Genomic DNA, 25,604 nt, shown 5'->3' with positions numbered 1-25,604 from the left:
GTAGGTTAGTAGTAGTAGTAGTAGCTGTAGTAGTAGTAGCAGCAGTAGAAATAGTATAAGTAGTAGTTGCAGTAGTAGCAGTAGTAGTAATAGTAGTAGTAGTAAGTAGTAGTAGTAGTAGTAGTAGTAGTAGCAGTAGCAGTAGTAGAGTAGTCGTAGTAGTAGTAGTAGTAGTAGTAGTAGTAGTAGTAGTAGTAGTAGTAGTAGTAGTAGTAGTAGTAGTAGTAGTAGTAGTAGTAGTAGTAGTAGTAGTAGTAGTAGTAGTAGTAGTAGCAGTAGTAGTAGTAGTAGTAGTAGTAGTAGTAGTAGTAGTAGTAGTAGTAGTAGTAGTAGTAGTAGTATTAGTAGTAGTAGCAGTAGCAGTAGCAGTAGTAGTAGTAGTCGTCGTGGTAGTAGTAGTAGTAGTAGTAGTAATAGTAGTAGCTGTAGTAGTAGTAGTAGTAGTCGTCGTAGTAGTAGTAGTAGTTGTAGTAGTAGTAGTAGTATAGTAGTAGTAGTAGTAGTAGTAGTAATAGTAGTAGCTGTAGTAGTAGTAGTAGTTGTAGTAGTAGTACTCGGTTAGTAGTAATCACAGAAAAAACGAAAATACGACTTTTAGTGGAAGTTATGAAATTAGTAGTCGTAGTAGAAGTAGTTTTAGCAGTAGTAGTAGTAGTAGTAGTAGTAGTAGTAGTAGTAGTAGTAGTAGTAGTAGTAGTAGTAGTAGTAGTAGTAGTAGTAGTAGTAGTAGTAATTGTAGTAGTAGTAGGCTTGCAGTAATCACCAAAATAACAATCGCCTTCACTTTTCACTATTTTTCAATTCCGTTGGGAAGGGAAACAGTTTGAACAGAGGTTTGAGTCACACACATCTGATTCACTTTTGCATTTATGGAGTTCGCAAACTTCTGAAGCCCGTTTCTCGAGCCGCCGTTTTCCGCTGTCGGGATCCAACAACCACACAATTACGACGTCCGAATCCCAAAACTAAAACATGGCGATATCAGAACCAGAAACAAAAGCGACATGGTTCAAAAGACTTGAGAAGATCGACTTTGACAACAGGGAAATCAAACTTGGCGGTTTGATGCTCACTTTTTCGGAAAATCTTACCCAGTGTGCATTGCGCGATGACCGGAAGTCCGAAATTCCTGACACGAGTATTCCGAAATAGTCAGCGCTCGATTTTTATTTTCTTAAGAACATGATAAACAGCTCTCCCTCACTTGTCTTATCCATTCTGAGCGTCCTAACTGTCCACCACGATGAGTTCACGAGACCAGAGCGGAGTTTTAAAGCTAACAACAACTAGCATGCAAACACGCACTTCCTGATCATCATTAAAACACTTCATAATTAGACTCAGACAGATCCCGGCGGACTTATTTTGACCTCGAGAGTTGTTTAAACCGTATATCTGCGCTGGACCGAGACACATTTTGCTCAAACACACCGGGAAAAAAATCGGATACAGTTTTTTTTTATTAAATCCAACTTCCGATGTAAAACGTCTGCCCGTACTCCCCTCGTATCCTGACAGCGCGCGCGGGACATATCTGCGCTCCATAATCTGGCTCTCTCTGGCGGCTGTCAGCGCCTGTCGCCCCGGCACCCGAACCTCCGGCGGCTCCCTTATCTCCCGCATCATCGTCACCTCGGCGCGCGCGTGCTTACATAACTCCGTGATAGATCGCCCACTTAGAGCCGCGCGGAGATCCCGAGAGCGGCGGGTTTTTATCATCTTCAGCGTGGAGAGCGGAGCGGCCGCGGCGTGTCGGGGCGCGAGGAGGGGGCAGAGCCTGGCAGACAACGAGCGGGGAAAAGCAGGTACAGAACGTTAAATGAGATGTGTGTTATAACAACTCGCTGAAACGACTGTCGACATCTTTAAAAAATAAAATAAAATCCACTCCAGCTTTTATTCGAGCTATGTACCATATAGGGCTGGGCAAAAATTAAAAAAATTAATCGCGATTAATCGCATGAGTTTGAATGATTAATCATGATTAATCGCATGTTATACGCAAAACCAATGAATGAATTAAAAAGTAGCGTATAGTGACTTTTATTGGAAATGTAAATGAAAGAGCCAAACCTTTGTTGTGTAAACAGAACATTTCTTTCACAGTGGAACCTCAGAGTCTTCAAGGTGTTCATTGAATATTGACTGGACTTTTGTACTACTAATATATTTTTTAAATATTTTTTATGCTGTGAGTAATGAACACTACACTAGTAATAATTTCTAGATCAGTGTTATAAACGTGGGCTGATATTTCTTGGGAAACAAAGGGTTAATATAATGGAATGGAAATGGACCAATCACATTTTTTCTTCCAGTGGTTTCTGGGTGAATCAGTGACTTCAGCACTGAACTAAAGAAACAAGCTCAGCTCAGAGCGCAGGGCTGGTCCGGCCGGAGCCGGAGCCCACGGCCGAACCCACGGCCGAACCCACGGTCGGGCCCGCGGCTCGTAGAGTCTCGGACACATTGCATCTCACGTGGTCAGAAAAAAGTGAATAAAGTGTAAAGAAAAGACGTCAAACTTAAAGAAACACTCGTGGTGAACTTTTTCAAAATAAAAAGCCAGTGAGAAACAGACGTTTACAATAAAATAAATAAATAAGTAATTAAAAACTGCGTTAACCTTGTTAAAATAACTGTCGGTGTTAATGACTTAATTAGTTAACACAAAGTTAACACGTTAACGTGCCCGGCCCTAATACCATACCAACTCTGCCGGTCTAATCTCTAATGGCTCAGGTTTAGTGTTTGGGACGGCGAGCTGGAGCTGGACTGCTGACCTGAGAGTGCGAGACGGAGAGTAAAGGTGGATCAGGTCAGTGAGGCAGGAGGGAGCTAGGCCGTGCAAACACTTAAAAATAAATAAAATTATTTTAAAATCGACTCTAAAAGACACTGGGAGCCAAAGGAAAGAGGCTAGAATAGATGAGATGCTCTCGTGTTGAACCAGTTAAAAGTCGAGCCGCTGAGTGCAAAGTGCAAAGTGCAGTTTGGCTGACACCAACAGAAAGTGCATTACAATGATCCAACTGAGTCGTCACAAACCCCAGTTCAAATTGACAGTTTCAAAATGTTCTGCTGACAAAACAGGCTTAATTTTGGCCAGTTGTCTTAGCTGGACAAAACTAGACTTTACAACAGCAATAATTTGCTGATCAAATTTTAGATCAGGGTCCATTTGAAACAACTGGCTTCATGAAATGATTTAGTGAAACAGGTTCACAGGAGACACCCACAAACTACATGACACCCACAAACTACATGACACCCACAAACTACTACATGACACCCACAAACTACATGACACCCATGAACTACATGACACCCACAAACTACATGACACCCACAAACTACATGACACCCACAAACTACATGACACCCAAACTACATGACACCCATGAACTACATGACACCCACGAACTACATGACACCAAACTACATGACCCACAAACTACATGACACAAACTACATGACACCACAAACTACATGAACTACATGACTACATGACACTACACTGACACCACATGAACTACATGACACCCACAAACTACATGACACCCACAAACTACATGACACCCATGAACTACATGACACCCACGAACTACATGACACCACAAAACTACATGACACCCACAAACTACATGACACCATGAACTACATGAACACCCACAAACTACATGACACCACAAATACATGACACACAACTAATGACACATGACAAAACACATGAACTACATGACACCCACGAACTACATGACACCCACAAACTACATGACACCCACAAACTACATGACACCCACAAACTACATGACACCCACAAACTACATGACACCCACAAACTACATGACACCCACAAACTACATGACACCCACAAACTACATGACACCCACAAACTATCATTATCATTATTAACATCAGAAGAGCCTCTAGTCAGAAAATCCATGTTCAGGTGGTGTTACAAATTGTTACAAATGAAATTGTATTTCAAGTTTTAAATATTTTAAAAAGTAAATATTAAAAGTAATAAATATATTAAACCCTTAAAATACAGCAAAAATGTTTGAGGAAATAATGATTTGGGTGGAAATGGCTTAAGTCTTAAGTGTAACAGGGTTAATAATTGTCTGATTTTCAGGCAACAACTTGAAAAATATTCAGTAATTCGAGCTCTACAACCTTCATTTCAATTTTATTTAAAATCTTTTTCTTTTAATATAGCATTGGTGGGTTTGTAAACCAACAAATTAAGTAATGTTGGCCTTAACTAATGCTGTTATGCATGATTATGCGTTTTCCTGTCAATATCTCTAAAAAATTTGATGTTGCAGCCATTTTTAATTGGTAAACATCCAAAAGTTTACTAATTCTTCCCTGATATCCAGGGATTATTCCCTGTTGCTTTCATCAAATATACATTCAATTGTTCAAGAGAAATGTTGCTGACAAACCAATAGAAGAGGGAATGATTTTCTGACTAGTGGGACTTCTGACTAATGGGCTTTCTGACTAGTGGGCTTTCTGACTAGTGGGCCTTCTGATTAAAGGGCCTTCTGACTAGTGGATCGTCTGACTAGTGGGACTTCTGACTAATGGGCTTTCTGACTACAGGGCCTTCTGACTAGTGGGCTTTCTGACTAGTGGGCTTTCTGACTAGTGGGCTTTCTGACTATTGGGCTTTCTGATGATAAGGGTGTAACCATTGGAAGCAGGTTAAGAGTCCAGTGTGAGTCCAAATGTAGACTTGGTTGGTGACTGTATAATAAAAGTGGACTAAGAGAGTAACCGTGGAGACTCGGCCTCGGGGCTGTAACCCCAAACTGGAAAAGGCTACAACAGGTACCAGGAAAAACAACAGAACATCTCAGTCCAGAAAAGTGCAGGACTGAGAACAGCAAAGATACTGTGCAGAAGTGTCAGGCTCCCAGGACCCGAACTGGATGAGGGTGAGACACCAACCACCGTGGAAGGTGAGAAACACTTTTTATATATATATATATATATATATATATATATATATATATATATATATATATATATATATATATATATATATATATAAAGGGACAGAATTAACTTGCTATTCACCGCATTCCAAATAGGGAGCAAGTCCTTCGAGCTCTGATTGAAATTCTCTCTCTTCTCAGTCCATAACGTCTGCGGTGAGTCTCGTCATTTTGGTCTTCAAATGTTTGTATTAACTCGTCCTACATGATCCTGGTGTTTTTGTTTCACAATTTTTGAAGACCAAGTCTCCGAGGTTACTATATAAAACTGATGCATTATTATTTTTAGGTTCTGGTCTAGTCCAGGTTTAGTTTTATTTGGTGATTACGCAAGTGTGAACCCACCCACATGTCTCGTCCAAAAACACTACACAAGGACAGTAGAGAGTGGAAATGGGAATGTAACAAGCTTTAACACCATTTGGGTTCATTAATGCATCTTTATCTTTACTTTATCTTCTTTTTTTTGGATTTGGACCAATGATAATATGTTTGCCAAGAGTAGGAAGTCCCTCATTCATCCAGGAGTCGTCCAAGATATTGAGAAGGTTGCATCTTAGGTTTAAGATACACAATTATTACAAAATGAATCATAATTTACTCTTAATAATATTTAATTGTTGCTTAATACTGTATATTTAGCAGCTACCAGCACTACTTCCTCCTGCGTACTACTACTACTGCTTGTACTAATAATATCCATTCTGTTTTCATTCACTCCCCGGTCTTTGGAAGAGATCTGACCGTCCCGCGTCCCAAACCGACCATAAACCTGTCAGGATCACATCTTTTCTCCAAATGTTTGACTCTCAGCCACATCTCTGTCAGTCTGCGGCTAAAAACTCCCCACTTCAAACTCCGGCTGAGAACAGAGTGAATATTTGCTCTGCGTTGATACTAAGTGGATTCAAGTCAAACTGTGAAACTTTTCCGGTGGAAGCTCCGTCACTTCCTTGCTTTGTTATTGTTTTGCCTCAAATGTTCCGCAGTGTAGCAGGGGTCAAGCGGAAGTAAACAGAAAGGTCAAAAATTCAAGTTAATGCATCTGGCACGTTTGGGGACTCATTTTTTCTGGGTCGTAACAGAATCTGATATAAAACTGTATTGAACAGATACATATGTACTCTAGTTTATGAAACTGTTGACCTTTTTTCTGTACCATTTTTGGTTCTAAAGTTCCATACGTTTTAAACAGACCATGTATGAAACATGGAACAAAAATGATTTCCCAAATTTCAAAGACCTGCAAATCATGTAAATAAATGGATGTATTTCATCATATCTTGTGTTATTCCATCTTTGAACTGTTGATGAAGGTACATGATTAAAAAAAAAAAAAAAGGATCTAAAATGATAAAAAATTTGCTTGGAAGGACTGACATATTTTATAGAAATAGTTTCCTTTCATTTTGAAGTAATATTAAAGTATTTGGAAGAAAAAAGCGACAAATTATGTAAAATCATGCACCTTCTACTTGCTTGAACAATTTTCCCTCCGTTACTTTTCCCTCCGTTATGTTGGAATGTTCCAATTGTAGAAAATAATGACTGGAATCGATCACAAAAATGTATTCCCTATTCAATACAATTTAAATACAGAGCTCTGGGTCAAACTACTGTCCCTGATGGCCTATTCTACACAGGACTTATTTCAGGTAGTCTGAACACCTGCATCTGTCCCTTCACCCAGTATATATACACATTCACAAAATATGCAAATGATATGTTGATCAGGTTCACGCCTTGGATCCTCCCTGAAGCGTCTCCGTTTATGGGAATGACCAGATCTATTTAGGTTTGGTGGCAGCCAGGATGACCCCACATCAGCTGCTCTGTAAAGAATTTCCTTAAAAAGACACAACCCACACAGCAGTATCTTTAAACACATATATAAATATATATATTAAATATTAATTGTGTGACGTCATTAACAATATTTAAACAAAAACCTTTCAGTATTTAATATATGCATGTGGTATACTCACGACACTTTATTATTTGTTACGGCCTTCAGTTACCATGACCTTTCTTAATAAAAATCTCATGAGTCAAAAAGTAAGAGGTTTTTCAACCTAATCTTGTACCATATGGTAGAAAACTATATGAAGCAAATATTCAAACCAGTTTGTTAAGGATATGTAAGTGAGAACCAAGAGTTATCACTGTTTGGATTTATTGACCAAAAAGTGCTGCATATTTCATTCCCTCCGTTACCGACATGAGTTTTTTTTTTTTTTTTTTTGTCAACAACTTGAAAGAATCTCACAGGTTTAACTTGACCCTGTTGGAGTGTAACTCTTTCCTACATTCTGATACTTTACTTATTTCAATAGTCCCTCTAGTTTCTGAATAAGAGACATTTGAATGTCAAAAATCTGCCTGTTTCCCTCTGTTACCATTTGACTGGATCCAGCATTAAACTGAGACGTAAAGGTTGCACCACCAGATGAAATTACAGGTCAGATCTGTGGAAAAGCGAAGGTAGAGAGGTGATTGAATGAAAGCAACAGTCACGTTTATCCCCGTACTCTGGTACATGTCCAGGCAGAAGTCTGAGGCGACTACAATAAATCAGTAAAATGAAAAACAACAGGTTACATAAATCAAGATGGCAAAACTAACAACTACTAGCATGCTAACACGCACTTCTTGATTCTCAGACAATCAACTGCTTTCTAACTCACGCTCTTCTTGGGGTCACATTGACCCGAAAGAAACTTTTCTTTTTCCGCTCTCTTGGGGCGGGTCAATCAGACCCAAAAATTGATTTTCTCACCTGGCGAGAATTTATTTGAAAAAAATGTTTTGGGTCTGACTGACCCGCCTCAAGAGAGCAGGAAGGGAAAAAAAAGTTTCTTCGGGTCAATGTGACCCCGAGGAGAGCATGAGGGTTTGCTAAAGCGAGTGCCTGCTTGCTTATTACCTCCGCCAAGGAGGTTATGTTTTTGCCGGCGTTTGTCTGTTTGTTTGTTTGTCTGTTTGTTTGTTTGTTTTTCTGTTTGTTTGTTTGTTTGTTTGTCTGTTAGCAACATAACTCAAAAAGTTATGGACCGATTTTGATGAAACTTTCAGTATTTGTTGTGGTAAATGGGGCCAAAAATGTTGTTTCTCAATATCTGGGTTAATTATTGACCAAACCCCATGAAATTTGACTCAGGGATGGACAATGGGATCCTCTTTCATATTCCAAAGGCTGATCCGGATCTGATCCAGAAGACTGATTTTATTGCAATTTATATAAAAAATGGGGGTAGTCCTTGGCGGAGGTCTGCGCTCTCTGACTGCTTTTCTAGTTAGGGATGTAACAGTATGTGTATTTGTGCAGAAACGTTTCAGTACGGGACGTTTGATGAATTTGTGCAATTTGTGTGTGTTAACATTCAGCCACTACACGTGCAGCTACACAGAGACTCGGCTCTTTAATATTCACGACGGAACTCGTCCCTGATTGGGGCAGTGTTTCCCGCAGCGTTTTATAGTTAGGGCGGCCGCCTTGAAGACATTTGCCCCCCGCCTTGACCACGCCCCTCCGACCCACGTGAATCTTTGCAAAACTTACAGTCGTAGCCCCGTGGTCTTCACTTCTGCCTTTCACCAGCTCGGAATCTCCACTCAACCCCCCCAGACCTGCGACCTCTGTCCCTCGAGTGTATTTTCAGTCGCTAAGGACATTTATTTAACTTATTAGTATTACCAAGCAACACTTTGCATTTATTTTATTTTCCCTTTTGTGTAACGTTAAAACAACTTGTTGGTTTAGTAAAAAACACAAATAAACAAAGAGCAAATGGTTTTGCATTTTGTTCCCAAACTGTACTGAAAATGAACCAAACCGTGACCTCAGAGCCAAGGTACGAACCAAAACTGTAAATTTTGTGTTTTGTTACACCCCTACAATAAATCTGTACTGGGGCGAGACTTTGGACTGGATTTGTTTTTAATTTAATTTTGACTCTTTAATTGCTCCTCGTCTGACAGTTTACAATAATCCATGATACTTTTTTTTTCCACACGTACATCGTCCTTTGACCGCACTCTCACCTTTTTTTCCCAGGAACCGGACAAAATGGCCGCCCAGCGTGACGCGGATCACGTGGGGCCGGGAATGCAGCGGGTCACGGCTTTCCAAACAGTCAATTAGAGTTCACACATGTCAGTACGGCGCGCACGCTGGGAGGAGTCGCCTCTCCACTACTACTTCATATACCGCAGTACTTTTACTCCGTGATGGATAGGCCCTGTGTGTGTCAATAGGCCGGCGTACAGCGGCGTATTGAGCGGCGTCTGCGCGGTCGATACTGGAGCTTTTCCCCGGACGCGGCTGGACTCTACCCGGACACCGCCACGGACTGTTGTCACTCAATCTGAGCGCGGCCAATTAACCAGCGCCAAATAGAGACGAGTAAGCACCAGACTACACCAGACTGGAGAGGTGAACACGCTGATGAAGGTACTGGATTAAAATGTGTCAACGTCAAATATAATCGTTGCGTTTTGTTTCATTTTTGCAGTTTGGTTAAGATGGTAAACTTAGTCTTTATTACCTGGTATTTGTATTCACCCAGTGTGTCTGTGTGTCTGTCCACCTGCGATAATTCCACCATTTATGAACCGATTGTCACCAAATTTGGCACGTGGGTCCGGCCCCCGTGCCCGATGCCGCAAAAAAAGTTTGGTGACGATCCGAGGTCATTTGAGGTCACACGGGCCAATTGAATGGTCACGCCGCTATAAAGGACAGACAATTTCATCAATTTCTGAACCATCTGCGGCCTAAAATATTCACCCAATCATCACACAAGTTTGCACACACATAACCGGGGCACACTGGATGTGACAGGGTGAAACCGGTCGAGGTCACTTGAAGGTCAAGGTAAACAAGGCCAAATATGCGTTTTTGGTCATAACTCCGTGAAGGATCGAGCTCGAGCAACAGGAGTGTCTCAAAATCTCAGAAAAATGATGATCTATTTATAATTCTATGCATTTGTATGGTAAAATATTAATAGTTTTAGAGATAATCACTAATTCTAACAGTTCCTTTCTCTTTCAGTGTAGCTGTTAAAATTGTAATTGGAACAAAAATAATTTCCATTTCTTGTTTTTCTGGTGATACACAACACACCGATCTACAGTCACACAACTAACATATAAACAACTCATGACAAAATGACATTCTGGTTCCACACTAGTAAACACAGACGTTCTCATGTGTGACCAATATCACACAAATGTTCATGGGCCTGTACACATACACATGTTGCATTGTGGATATAATTATTATGTAATATGAGCTGGGCTGCTTCTGTAATGATGAACTGACCCACCGACGCCTCATGGGGACCAGGCTGCCGTCTCTGATTGCGCTTGTCTTTGTCTTAAAGGTTGTATGGAGGATTTTTTGTTTTTGTTTCAAATTGTCAATGAAAGTTTAAAATACCATTACAGAGACGCAGCAGCCTTGTAATTATGATGACCAAAAAAAAAAAAAAAAGAAAATCTATCAACTGTGGATGTAGTGAGGCCAGATAAACATCACCCAATAGAAAACGAGGCTCCCTCATTTTCTATTGGCTGTTAGGTTGTCGATCAAACTCCCTACGTTTCTAATGTAAGTGACTCGCGGCTCGTGGGGATTACGTGGTTCATGCGGCGGTTCTTAGAGGCTTTTTCAAACTGTCGCTTCCTCGCAGTTCACACCAAGTTTGTCGCGACGGCGGACGAGAATCCACGACCGGTTCGCCGCAAAAGAAAGTCCACTTTTGGGGTCGCTGAAAGAAGAAGGGAAGGGGAAAAGGAGCGAAGCCAAACTGAGGTGATTCTTGGAGATTCCTTCCAGCGATTGCGCAAAAGAAGCAGACGAAGGGTCCAAAAACTGACGCGTCGGTCGCTAAAATATTTCTAGACTGGTCACTTCAACAATAATTCTGAACGCGCACTGGCTGTAAACAAACGTGATTTCTAGAGTAAAGAGGCGGGAGGAGATGTTTCTACTTGTGGAGCTGTGGAGGAGGAAGGTGGTGTCACGCATGCACAACATTTGAAAAAGGACTGTCGCTGTATTTCACTTCCCTTAAAAAAATCCTCTATACAACCTTTAAGTTCAGCTTTTTTTTTCACCTTGTGTTGTTCAATCCATACACCGTTACTCTCTTCAGGTCAGTTCATAGCCACACTAACTACACATACAGCAGCGATTCTTTTTAGACTTACGCTTAAAGGTCCTAGATCAGGAGGGCTGCCAACCGTCCCTTGAAAAACGGAATTGTCCCATATTCAGAAACAAAAGACTGACTGCGAACCGTCCCGACTACTTGAACTGAAAACCAGAACCAGGACTGAACCAGGACTGAACCAGGACTAACCAAGACTGACTCTGAACCAGGACTGAACCAGGACTGAACCAGGACTGAACCAGGACTGAACCAAGACTGAACCAGGACTAAACCAGGACTGAACAAACCAGGACTGAACCAGGACTGAACCAGGACTGAACCAGGACTGAACCAGGACTGAACCAGGACTGAACCAGGACTGAACCAGGACTGAACCAAGACTGAACCAGGACTGAACCAGGACTGAACCAGGACTGAACCAGGACTGAACCAGGACTGAACCAGGACTGAACCAGGACTGAACCAGACTGAACCAGGACTGAACCAGGACTGAACCAGGAACCAAGACTGAACCAGGACTGAACGACACCAGGACTGAACCAGGACTGAACCAGGACTGAACCAGGACTGAACCAGGACTGAACCAGGACTGAACCAGGACTGAACCAGGACTGAACCAAGACTGAACCAGGACTGAACCAGGACTGAACCAGGACTGAACCAGGACTAAACCAGGACTGAACCAGGACTGAACCAGGACTGAACCAGGACTGAACCAGGACTGAACCAGGACTAAACCAGGAACAGGACTGAACCAAGACTAACCAGGACTGGCCCTGACTAGACTGATCAGGACTGAAACCAGGGACCAGCCCAGGACCAGGGTGGACTGAGACTGGGACTGAACCCAGGACTAGACTGGACTGAACCAGGACTGAACCAGGACTGAACCAGGACTGATCCCAGACTAAACTAGAACTAAACAGGACTAACCAGGACTGAACCAGGACTGAACCAGAACTGAACCAGACCTTGAACTCAGTCCTGGTCTGGTCCCGGTCTTAGTCCTGGTCTCAGTCCTGGTTTAGTATTGGTTCAGTCCGTATGCGGCGCAAAAGTCCAACATCGCAGTTTAAGTCACGTATTTTTTCCATTTTTCATTTAAACACTAAATCAAAAACTTAAAAAACGAATCATTATCAATAAATTCCGACTGTCGATCTCTTTCCAAACGGAATCGAAGTTGCTCTTGTGAGTTTTTTACCTACACATCCCAGTTCCATGTGTTACAGGAGACGATCTGTGAAGGAAAAGTTATATTTTTAATGGTCCATTGATTAAATTGAATTGATTTGATTGAACAGATTTGAATCAGCGTCGAGTTTGACTGCGAAAGTGACTGAAAAAGCACTCAACTGTAAATCAACTTTGAGCGTCTGGAGGAGATTGACTGTTGACTTGTTACTTGACTGAACCAGGACTGAACCAGGACTGAACCAGGACTAACAGACTGAACCAGGACTAAACCAGGACTGAACCAAGGACTGAAACCAGGACTGAACCAGGACTGACTGAACCAGGACTGAAACCAGACTGAAAGACTGAACCAAGACTGAACCAGGACTGAACCAGGACTGAACCAAGACTGAACCAGGACTGAACCAGGACTGAAAACCAAAGAGACTGAACCAGGACTAAAACAAGACTGAACCAGGACTAAACCAGGACTGAACCAGGACTGAACCAGGAGTGTCAGGACGGGCCCTGATGTGTGTCGGCGTAGACTGATCAGGACTGAGACCGGGACCAGCCCAGGACCAGGGTGGTACTGAGACTGGGTCTGAGCCCGGTACTAGACTGGGACCAGGACTAGGGCTGAATCAGGATTGATCCCAGACTAAACCTAGAACTAAACGAGGTCTAAACCAGGACTGAACCAGAACTGAACCAGATCCTTGTCTCAGTCCTGGTCTGGTCCGGTCTTAGTCCTGGTCTCAGTCCTGGTCTCAGTCCTGGTTTAGTCCTGGTTCAGTCCGTATGCGGCGCAAAAGTCCGGAGTCGCAGTTTAAGTCACGTATTTTTTCCCATTTTTCATTTAAACACAAAAACATAAAAAAACAAATCATTATCACTATTTTTTCATTTTGGTTTTGGAGACAAATAATAAAGAAAATAGTTGTTTTTTCATTTTTATTTTGAAAAACGAATAAACGAATGACACACAAATTAACGAGGAACAGTTATAACAAAATAAAAGCTCTGAAAAGTCTACTTTAACTGACGCTGTAAAATAAATTCCGGCCTGTCGATCTCTTTCCAAACGGAATCGAAGTTACTCTTGTGAGTCTTTAACATTTACATAAATTTTTAATGGTCCATTGATTGAATTGAATTGATTTGATTGAACAGATTTGAATCAGCGTCGAGTTTGTCTGCGAAGTGACTGAAAAAGCACTCAACTGTAAATCAACTTTGAGCGTCTGGAGGAGATTGTGTTGTTGTTATTGTCCATATGCCAACAGACATTTTAGTGGCCTATTTGTGTATGGTATTAATAAAGTCCATTACGTCTGTGCTTTATGGATCCAGTGCCTCCTCAGCAGTCTGGACCCCCCCCCCGTCCGTCCGTCCACTCTCACACTCACGCTCGGATCACTTTACACCGCTGTCAGACAGTCCTCGAACGCACCGCGCTCCGCCCGCTTCCAGGAATCAGCCCCGTGCACTTCCTGGTCCCGCGGACACCCGAGCCGGCTCCGTCTGAGGCCTGATGTGATTTCACGTCCAAAAAGCCCTTTCTATAAACTCTATACGGAGCTCTTCACTTTCGCCCGCGTGTAAACAGCGCGAGAAACTTTTCAATTTGACACTTTGGCGGAATTCGGTCGGCTCATACTGTACGTGGACGTGTACTTTTTACTTGTGCGTTAATAAGAATGATGAGTAAACAGTTTTGGTTACTAAGGGCAAGTGTAAAAGCAACAAACGCTTAATAATTATGGAAAAATAAGACTTGATTTTCATAGGGTAGGCAACAAAGACTACGTTCAGACTGCAAGGCTTAAAGGTTGTATGGAGGATTTTTTTTTTTAAGTTTCAAATTGCCAATAAAAGTTTAAAATACCATTACAGAGACGCAGCAGCCTTGTAATTATGATGACCAAAAAAAAAAAAAAGAATGAAAATCTATCAACTGTGGACGTAGTGAGGCCAGATAAACATCAGCCAATAGAAAACAAGGCTGCCTCATTTTCTATTGGCTGTTAGGTTGTCAATCAAACTCCTTACGTTTCTAGTATAACTGACTCGGGATTACGCGGTTTATGTGGCGGTTCTTCGAGGCTTTTTCAAACTGTAGCTTCCTCGCATTTCGCACAAAGTTTGTCGCGACGGCGGACGAGAATCCACGACCAGTTCGCGGCAAAAAAAAGTCAGTTTTTGAGGTCGCTGAAACAAGAAGAGAAGGAGAAAAGGAGCGAAGACAAACTGAGGTGATTCTTGGAGATTTCTTCCCGCGATGGCGCGACTGAAGCAGACGAAGGATCTAAAAACTGACGCATCGGTCGCTAAATTACTTCTAGACGCGTCACTTCAGCAGTAATTCTGAACGCGCACTGGATGTAAACAAGCGTGAAGAGGCAGGAGGAGATGTTTCTACTGAGGGAGCTGTGGTGGAGGAAGGTGGTGTCACGCATGCACAAGGACGGTCACTGTATTTCTCTTCCCTTAAAAAATCCTCTATACAACCTTTAATGCTCAATTCAAATTTTTTGGAGAAATCAGATGTTTTTGCAAGGTCGTTCACGTTTCCAATTAAATGTGACTTGTATGTGATCTCCAGTGTGAACTTTAAAAGTCTCAAAAGGGTCCCACATGAGCACTGGAGCAGCGAACGTGCTCTGTGTTTACGGAAGTCGCCTAAACATGGACATTGCATCGAGCACCTGGAGATTTTAAAGTCGCTGTCGTACCGGAGCCAGAACATGTACAGATTATTTGTTTTAAGGAGGAGATCGAGAAGGAGAAGGACGAGGTTTTTGGCCGTGGCGTTTTTTGGGGGGTGGCAGCAACGTCCGTAGACAAATGAACGTAGAGCAGTGGGATTGATCTGTGCTTCACTGCTTCACCCACACAAAGTTCAGACACAATTTTCATATTGCGAAAAGAATGTTTGTGTACATTTGTGAGCGCCTACTTGTACCGCTCTCGCAGGATATAACGTGTCGGCGTTGGGCTGCATTGGCTCGCAGCAGGCGCTTGTTACCATGTTGTTCTGTCGTGTAGGTGGGATGAATGTGACCTTTCCGTTCAGACTGAAGTCACATGTCGAAAGATCAAATATGTATGGGTTTTAGGAGCACATATCCAAGTGTCCTGGGTCTCATTTCATGAAAAAATCGGATCTGTGTCATTAAGACTGTAATTAAAAGATCAGATACAGGAGCATAGGGGCGAAAAAAATGTGGATTTGGATCACTTCAGGCTGCAGTCTGAACGAGGCCTTAGATACTTACAAACCTAAAAAAAAACATGCACCAGAGACTGCCGGGCTCAATGCATCTCTCCTGTTAAGGTTAATGCATATTGTGCACTGTCTCATAAATAAAACAAAATAAATAATTAAAATAAAATACATATTTAAATGCGTGAATATAAACAGTACATTGTGTATGAAAGAGGTGGTGGTAGGAGATACAGTGCAAAGATGAAACGGTAGCTTTGAACTGTTACATTTCAATTAAAAATTACATTACAAATACATTACAAGTTTGTGTAGGACTAGAGCTGTATGGAGTGTGGTATAACATTATTCTTTAGCATATAGGTCTGCTTAACATGTACCATTACTATGTTGTGTGCTGTGGTTAAATAACATTAAATTGCACACGCAAATAAGTAGTGATGCAGCAGTTCCTGTATTCATGACAAACCATTTTGGTACAGGATGTTTGGTTTGGTGCAGGGCTGAGTTCGGTGCGTGAGTGAGTTTGCACAATTTGTGTGTGTTTACATTCTGAACACTACATGTGCATCTCCAAGGAGCCTCGGCTCTTGAATATTCATGAGGAAACCCGTCAGTGATTGGGGTAGAGCGCAGAGCTTTATAGATAGAGCGACCGCCTTGACAACATCCCTCCGAACCACCTGAACCCTCGCAAAACTACGATCCCGATCCTCACTTTCGCAGGCACAGAATCCCCCCTCCACCTGCCAGCAGATCCATGTGGACAAGTTGGTTTTTCTGGTCAAAAATCTGAAGATTGAGTAAAACTTTACGCTGAAACTGGTAGTGCTGCACTTTACTTTTTAAATAGTTTTGTTTACTGTTTACAAGGATTTTTTTTATGTTTTTATATATATTATTTCATACATTTGATGCTTATTTGAGAATATTTTATTGAACTTATTAGTGTTACCAAGCAGCACTTTGCATTTATTTTATTTTCCCGTTTGTATAGTGTTAAAACAAATTGTTGATTTAATAAAAACACAAATAAACAACAAGCAAATTGTTTTGTATTTTTTATTCTCAAACTGTACCGAAAATTAACCTAACCGTGACCTCAGAACTAAGGAACCGTGATTTTTGTACCGTTACACCCCTACAAATAATACATTTTAGCTCAGAGTCAATTCTAAATGACATTCTCTAAAACTCTAAAACCCTTTGCTGACCAGAAAGTCTCTCTTCGTCAACATTCAAAGTCAGGTGTCTAAAACTGTAAACACAGAAAACTCAGGGCCAGAGAATAAAACTTTCTGACTTTACGTTGTTCAGTCGTCGTCCTTTTTGATGTTTACACCCTAAGTGAACTCTGCTACAGTCTGAGTGTCGTCCTGTGTGCGTCAGTGCGGGGGCAGACTTACTGTAGATCTAATCACTCGTGTCTTTTCTCATTTCTCGTCACAGTCTTGAGTCACGCGGCCGACACCGACCTGTTCTCTGAGAGCGACGGACAGGACAGGGCCGCCCTTTATCACCACCACTGTTTATTACACGTACAGAATGTGACAGAATTTCTTACCGGTGCAGGCAGAACCACACGCTTGGACAAAACTTTACAAACACGAGTGGGTCTGGAGCCGTGTCCTGTCTCCTTGATTTGAGTTGGTCGTGATTGACAAGAAAATCAGAGAGACGCGAGCTCCATTTGGGTAAAAACAAACATACACAAATGGCTTAAGTTAAATAAGGCAAAAAAGAAACAAACAAAACAGCACAGACGAATGAGAAACAGCAGATTTATACAGAATCAAAAGAAGTTATAGACGTTTGAACAAAAGTTTTTGCCGCTTTATGGTCCAATCCAAACCTTCCTGGACTCAAACAGAAAGCAGGAGGGATAAACCGGGACGAGGGGCTTTTTTACTCTCACACATCTGCTGGGAAACTGTCCTGAGGAAGTGAGACTGCAGGTGGCGCTGTCGTCCTGCCTCCACCAGTAGGAAGACGGCGCCAAAACCTGTTTAAATCAGCTGAGCGACACGTCACAGCAACATCACGTGACTCTGAGGAAGAACGCGAGTGAGCAGTCGAAACTGTCAGGTATGAAACAAAACTCTTGGCCTGTAAAAAGAACCTAATAACATAAAATATCGGAAGACCAAATGAACCTCATTAGACTAGAAAGCAGGAGGACTGGCTGCTCAGAGAACAGAATATCTGTACACATTAGGAAAGAAGCTTTGGCATCATTTGTTGTTTATTTTTTTTAAAACAATCTTTTTAATGATTTGTTGAAGGAATTGCACTTTTTTGTTTTGGTTTGAAAATGACTGTCGGTCTGTTTTATAAAAGTATTGCTACAGATCAATATAGAAATCGTGTAAAGTGTAAAATCCCTCAGACGTCCAGGTAGAATCCCAGTCAGGTTGGCGCCACCTAGTGCCTCCACTCAGTTTCATTTCTCTCCAGTGACTATGTCAGGAATCAGAATACACTAGACGGTTCGCAAAAACCCCTGAAGTGAAGAGCCAGACATTCTGTGTTGGCAACGATTCCCAAGATTGAGGATTTAAAACTGGAACAAAGAGAATGTTTGGTGAATTTTATCAAGAGGAAAGACGTTATTGTCCTTCTTCCTACGGGATTTGGGAAAAGCTTAATATACCAGATAGTCCCGGCACATTACAGACATCATGATCAAACAGCAGCGATTGGTTTATTAAAAAAGTACACGCCTACTGTCAACTGAACGAATCCTAATGCTGCGAGGAATTAGAGGCTAGTAGAATCCACGGCAAAAAGCAGAAATTACATTTTTCAACTGGACAAAAGTTTATTTGTTCGAATACGTTTCTCAGCTCATCCAAAGTGCTTTTTCACTTCTAAAGAAACAATTGAACTGAGCAAATTGAATTTCTGCTTTTGCCTGATACAGAATCAGACCAATTCACACAAGAAGAATCTGACACGTCCATGATTTAGTTTGAAAATGTGTTGCTAAGAAGCGCATGTGTGTTTATACTGTTGTGTGTGTGTGTGTGTGTGTGTGTGTGTACAGTTGAAGTTAAGAGTGGCCCCTCCCCCTCCTCCTCCTCCCCCTCCTCCTGTGGGGTCGTGACCTCTCTCCTCTGGGCCTGTGCTGTGTCTGTCAGAGCAGAAGATCCATCAGTCTCACCTGCAAACATCTGCTGCTGCAAACATCTGCTCCTCCTCTGCTCAGCTCTGACGCTCCTCTTCTTCCTCTTCTTCCTCTTCTTCCTCTTCTTCCTCTTTCAGCCCACAGACCCGAGCCGACGCAGCCTCTGAGCTAAAGCGAACATTCTTCAAACGCTGCTGACACTTTGAACCACTGAAACATTTCAAATAAGAGTTTTTCTTATCGCCTTGAGTAGCAGCGCTCACATTTCACACATCAGACATGATAAAGATACAGACAGTGTGTGTGTGTGTGTGTGTGTGTGTGTGTGTGTGTGTGTGTTTGTGTAGGGCAGAGTGGAGGAGGGTCAGAGCTCTGATCTCTTTCACAGGAACAGAACTCAAATCCTTCAGTTTACTTCTGATCAAGACCCTGGTTCTGCTTTTGGAACACATACTAACAATAAATTTCATGTGATCTGTGGATTTACTGAAAGATTATTCTACACATTTATCATTTTTGATTGAAGATAAATGTTGATTTTGGTTTCTGGACAAAAGCTGTTGACCCTGTAACTTTTTTTATTGTGACATTCTTCACACAAGGTCTTACTTTTACAAGGTTTAAGTCAAATGTGAGAGTCGATATTACTCACTCCACTGCAGGGTTTGACTCTCTGCTCCTGACGAGATGTGGACGGACGGGTCAAACGCATTTTAAATAGACAAGCCAAGTAAATGACATTTACTAGAGATACATAGAGATTTGTTAGAAAAGCTTTAATTTAGTTTATGTAATCTGCATTCTCACTATTTGTGCTACAATCATCAACTGAACCTGCGTCCCAAGAGCCTCAACCTGCAGCTCGAGACACATTTAAAACAACTTCAGCTGACCAAAGAGCTTCACATACAAGTCAACAAAACAGAAGAAACAGCTACAAATACAGATATAAAGAAAACAAGTGAAAACTACAATAAAAACACCAAGATGAATCCGTGTATCATTCGTTCATTCGTTTTTCAATATAAAACCAAAAATAAGAAAACGAAAAAACAACAGTTTTCTTCGTTATTTGTCTCCAAAACCAAAATGAAAAAACGGATAACGATTCGTTTTTTCAGTTTTCGATTTGGTGTTTAAATGAAGAATGGAAAAAACGGATAACGGCCGTTTCCCGTTTATGTGACTTCCGTAACTGCGATGCCGGACTTTTGGTCCCGGTCTGGTCTCGGTCCGGTCTGGTCCCGGTCTCAGTCCCGGTCTCAGTCCCGCTCTGGTCTCGGTCTGGTCTCGGACCTGGATCAGTCCTGGTTCAGTCCGTATGCGGTGCAAAAGTCGGGCATCGCAGTCACTGAAGTCACGTAAACGGGAAACGGTCGTTATCCGTTTTTTCCATTCTTCATTTAAACACCAAATTGAAAACTGAAAAAAGAATCGTTATCCGCTTTTTCATTTTGGTTTTGGAGACAAATAACGAAGAAAACTGTTGTTTTTTCGTTTTCTTATTTTTGGTTTTATATTGAAAAACGAATGAACGAATGATACACGGATCAAGATGACCTGACTATCTCGTACTAGGGAGAAGAGGTGAGTTTTAAGTGAGTCTTAAATTGTGTTACAGACTGAGGGGATCTGACAGGAAGAGGAAGGTTGTTCCACAGTTTTCTGGGCACTGCCACAGAAAAAGCCTCTGTCACCTCTCATCTTGAGCGGAGTTTTGGGCACGACCAACAGGAGCTGGTCTGATCTCAGGACTCAGAGCTGCAGTAACTCCCTCAAACAGACTGGACCCATAGGCTGCGTTCAGACTGCAGGGCTTAACGCTCAATTTGGATTTTTATGTGAAATCTGATGTTTTTGCGAGGTCGTTCACATTTCCAATTAAATGTGACTTGTATGTGACTCGAGTGTGAACATTAAACGGCCCGAAAGTGTCCCACATGTGACACTGGAGACACGACGACGTCAACCGCAGCGAGCGTCTCTGTGTTTACGGAAGTTGTCCGAACATGGACGCAGCATTGAGCACCTGGAGATTTTAAAGTTCCTCTCGTACCGGAGCCAGAACATGAACAACTTACTTGTTTTAAGGAGGAGATTGAGAAGGAGAAGAACGAGGTTTTTGGTCGTGGTGTTTTGTGGGACAGAACGTTGAAAGGAACGTGTGGATGTGGAGACGGAGCCAAGAGTGGTGAGTGGTGATGTGCTTCACTTCAGTAACACGGAGTTTATTAACAATTTTCTCCTACTTCAGCGCAGAATAGTGACGTTTGTGTCTTGTTGATAACGTGTAGGTGGATGAATGCGCTTTGGCTGTTCACACTGAAGTCACATGTCAAAAGATCAGATATGTATCGGTTTCAGGAGCACATATCCAAGTGTCCTGGGTCACGTTTGAAAAAATCTGATCTGTGTCGTTCAGACTGTCATTAAAAGATCAGATACAGGAACATAGGGGCCAAAAAATCAGATTTGGGTCACTTCAGGCTGCAGTCTGAACGTAGCCGTAGTGTGCAAATATCCACGACACATCCAAGTTTGTCTCATTCTCAGTTTCTGGCCATGGCTCATGTGAAAGTTCAGAACCTCCAGACTTCCCTCCCTGAACTGTAGAGGCTGCACTAGCACTGACTCATGAGGGGTTTTAGGTCGAGACCTTTCAGATGAGAGAGAGAGACAGCTAAGGTTTATTCATTCTGCTTTCTGATTATGAGAATAACAAAAATTCAGCCATCATGTCCAGCGTTTGTGTAATTAAAAATAAACCAGTCTTACAGTTAATTTGGGCAAAATTTCAGACAACTTGGGCTAAAATATATTAAAGAATAAAACTAAAAACAGCTTTAATTACTAGTGCTGTCAAGCGATTCAAAAAAATTTAGTTATTTTCATATGAATTCATTATTACATTATTTTCATACTATCATTAATGTTTTTATATAAGTATCATTATTATTACTATTACTAATCTGCATAAATAAACTCAACTTTACAACATATAAACATAAACACTCTAGAGCCACATCAGCCCGTTTGACATTATAATGTGTTTAATGCGCAAGTTTCATAGAAACAAAACTTAAAACCATATGGATAATTTGCATAAACTAAGTGGAGAAAAGAAAAATCATGCTCTTGTGCTGATGTGGTTCAGCTTCTGTTGGACTAAAGGACACGACTCAGTGGAATATAAATGTTTTTTCTGTGACAGAGGGTGTTGATGCTGATGGTGAGTCTGTTCTGTGTTTGTCGTGATGTTTTCAGAGATCAGACGTGTGCAGGTTTATCACAGATGCAGCGAGAACGGGAATGAAAATTACAATTCTTTGCGGGAGCGAGTGGAGCAGGACTGCACAGTGCGGGACTGTGTCCTAACAACACATAAAAACTGATTTTATAATAAGGCAACTCATGTACAGAAACAGTAAAATTAGAGATTGAAAATAAGATTAACGCGATTAAAAACATAACGCTCTAAATATGACCGTAATTAATTAATCACAATTAAAGCGATAATTTGACACCCCTAGGAATGACTTAGTTTAGAAGTCGAAGCTTCATCAGGACTTGTTTTGGTGACTGTGATTCCTCTAGATGTTTCTGTGGGTGGTGACGTTTTAGTGACGTCACCAAAAAAAGGCCCAGGGCAAAATCTGGCAGTTTTATCTTTATTCTGGGATACAGCATTACTATAGTTCTCAGTAAACACAATATTTGATTTGAACCTCGTGCCATAAAGTTGTCTGTGAATGCTCCAGGGATATTTGAGATGTTCTTCATATTTGAGTGACACAGCAAGATAAGAAACTCTGATTGTTTGGACAAAAAAAATCTGAGTTTTGACTTGCAGAGAAAGCGAGGTAACCTACGGAAGCCGAGAGGGGTCACAACAAATGCAAACGCTGCGACAAATACAAATGCGACAACACAACAAAAAGCCACAACACACACACAAAAAAAAAGCCACAACGGAAATGACAGCGAGACTCTATTTTAACGCAAACGCCGCAACAAATACAAACGCCACAACAGAAACGCAAATGCCGCAACACATTAAAAAGCCACAACACACCAAAAAAGCCACAACGGAAATGACTCTATTTTGATGCAAACGCTGCAACAAATACAAATGCGACAACACAACAAAAAGCCACAGCACACCCAAAAAAAAACCACAACACCCCCCAAAAAAGCCACAACACACCAAAAAATTCACAAAAAAGCCACAACACACCAAAAAAAGCCACAACACACCAAAAAAGCCACAACACCCCACAAAAAAGCCACAACACACAAAAAAAAAGCCACAGCACACCAAAAAAAGCCACAACACACCAAAAAAAGCCACAACACACCAAAAAAAGCCACAACGGAAGTGACCGCGGGACTCTATTTTCCGACGGACCGATCAAGCGGCAAGTGAAGAAGAAGAATTACATCGTGAAACGAATAATTATAAAACAATAAATTACTTTTACTTGCGTTTCCAACTTCTTCGTTCCTTTACTTTTCACGTTGTAGTTCTTCTTCTTCACTTGCCGCTCGATCGGTCCGTTGGAAAATAGAGTCCCGCAGCGTAATGTGTTGCGGCATTTGCGTTTGTGTTGTCGCGTTTGTATTTTTGCGGCGTTTGCATTAAAATAGAGTCCCGCGGTCATTTCCGTTGTGGCTTTTTTTGGTGTGTTGTGGCTTTTTTTGTTGTGTTGTGGCTTTTTTTGTTGTTGTGTTGTGGCTTTTTTTTGTTGTGGCTTTTTTTTTGTTGTTTGTGGCTTTTTTTGGTGTGTTGTGGCTTTTTTTTTGTTGTGTTGTGGCTTTTTGTTGTGTTGTCGCATTTGTATTTGTTGCGGCGTTTGCGTTTGTTGTGACCCTCTCGGCTTCCAGGAGAAAACCCGCCATATTCATTCTCAAACTTCTTCCACACCTTCTCTAGATCCTCCACCAAACCGTTTAACCTCACGCGAAGAGGAACCGGCGGCGGCGGCGGCCCCCGAAGACCCTCGACCTCTGACCCGTGCGTGGGCGTCGCTCTGATCTCCGTCTTGTCGCGCTCTGCTCCTCGGGACTCCTGCCCACTCGCCTCGTTCTCCGCGGCCCGTTCGCCAGGCGGCTCCTCGTGTACCCGCCCACACGGAGCGCGAGGGGGTGGGCGGCGAGCGCGAGGCCTCCTGTCGGGGCCGTCACTCACCGTCAGGCGGGAGGGAGGGGGAGGGAAAGGACGGATCAGCAGAGGGGAGGAGATGTAGAAGAAGAGAAGAATGGAAAGGCCTCAACTCAACTCAACTCAACTTTATTTCTCGAACACTTTCAAAACAACAGTCGACCAAACAGTGACAAATCCAGAGACAGGCGCAGGTCAATATCATCACAGTCGGGCGAGTGACTTCAGAACTGTAATGTGTTATTTATTATTTATTATTTGTTACTGTCATTTTAGAGTAATTTGTTACATTAAAATATGACAGTGTTTAAAATGTAAAATATTATAACACTATTACAGCACTTTAACTTACTCTCACTAAAAGGACTGAACCAGGACTAAATCAGGACTGAACAAGGAGGGCTGAACCAGGACTAAAAAGGTCTAAACCAGAGCTGAACCGGAACTGAACCAGAATGGAATCAGCAATAAACCAGGACTACACTAGTACTGAACCAGGTCTAAACCAGGACTAAACCAGGGCTGAACCAGAGCTAAACCAGGTCCAAACCAGGTCCAAACCAGGAATAAACCAGGACTAAACCAGGAATAAACCAGGACTGAACCAGATCCAAACCAAGTCCAAACCAGGTCCAAACCAGGAATAAACCAGGACTAAACCAGGAATAAACCAGGACTGAACCAGATCCAAACCAAGTCCAAACCAGGTACAAACCAGGACTGAACCAGATCTAAACCACGTCTAAACCAGGTCCAAACTAGGTCCAAACTAGGTTTAAACCAGGACTAAACCAGGTCTAAACCAGGACTAAACCAGGACTAAACCAGGTCTAAACTAGGACTAAACTAGGACTAAACCAGGACTAAACCAGGACTAAACCAGGTCTAAACCAGATCTTAACCAGAACTGAACCAGGACTAAATCAGGTCTAAACCAGGTGTAAACCAGGTTTAAACCACGTCTAAACCAGGCCTAAGCAAGGACTAAACCAGGTCTAAACCAGAGCTGAACCGGAACTGAACCAGGATTGAACCAGGTCTAAACCACGACTAAACAAAGACTAAACCAGGACCAAACCAGGACAAATCTTGGACTAGGACTTGGAATCTAGGACCGTCACTGAGAGAACCCCAAACCCGTGAAGCAGGACGTCTGATCGGGCGACGGCGCAGCAGATTTATCCAAAACCACTGATTTGTCCCAGTTTTATACAATAAAAGTTCCATATGTTCCTATTTTGGACCAATCTGATGGTAAAGACAAACATAAACTGTCATTTGTTTCAGTAAACTACAGAAACGCTACTTAAAAAACGACCAAAAAATGTGACTGTACTGACTCACATTAGTCCCAAACGCAGACCAGTTGTCCTTAATTCCGCACTCGTTTCGCAATTTTATTATTACCGTATGGAAGATAATTAGTTTCATCAGATCTCGAATGTTTTAACTCTGAAAAAACATGTTTGAATTATTTTTATTCTCAATTTTAGTTGTTGAAATTTTAAAAAGCGTTTGAATTTTGATGGTTGAATTTAAGGACTTGAATATATTTGTGCAAAATATTTAAAAGCTGGATTTTAATTAATTAATTAATTTATGTATTTATTTATTTATTTATTTTTTTACTTTTTTTTTTTTTTCTTTTGTTGTGAAATTTTTCAGTGCAAATTTTACACTCTGATTTTTTAATTGATTTTGAGGCCTTGAAAATATCTGTCCTGAATATTTAAAAGGT

General features: G+C 41.7%; 1 protein-coding gene across 1 annotated transcript in view; it reads left to right on the top strand.

Annotated features, from left to right (window-relative positions):
• hoxb3a (homeobox B3a) overlaps positions 1–9,116 on the top strand; it is a 251,170-nt gene extending 242,054 nt beyond the window's left edge. Inside the window, exon 6 of the mRNA XM_055153005.1 lies at positions 9,061–9,116. The gene's annotated coding sequence lies outside the window, so the exon portion shown is untranslated. The remainder of the gene's footprint in view (positions 1–9,060) is intronic.
• Positions 9,117–25,604: the final 16,488 nt, after the last annotated feature.

Source organism: Boleophthalmus pectinirostris, unplaced genomic scaffold (assembly GCF_026225935.1).
Source record: "Boleophthalmus pectinirostris isolate CB_2022bp ecotype Guang Dong unplaced genomic scaffold, ASM2622593v1 HiC_scaffold_17, whole genome shotgun sequence".
Classification (NCBI taxonomy): Eukaryota; Metazoa; Chordata; class Actinopteri; order Gobiiformes; family Gobiidae; genus Boleophthalmus; species Boleophthalmus pectinirostris.
Note: the sequence above shows the minus strand (reverse complement) of the source record. Positions and strands in the feature narration are given on the sequence as shown.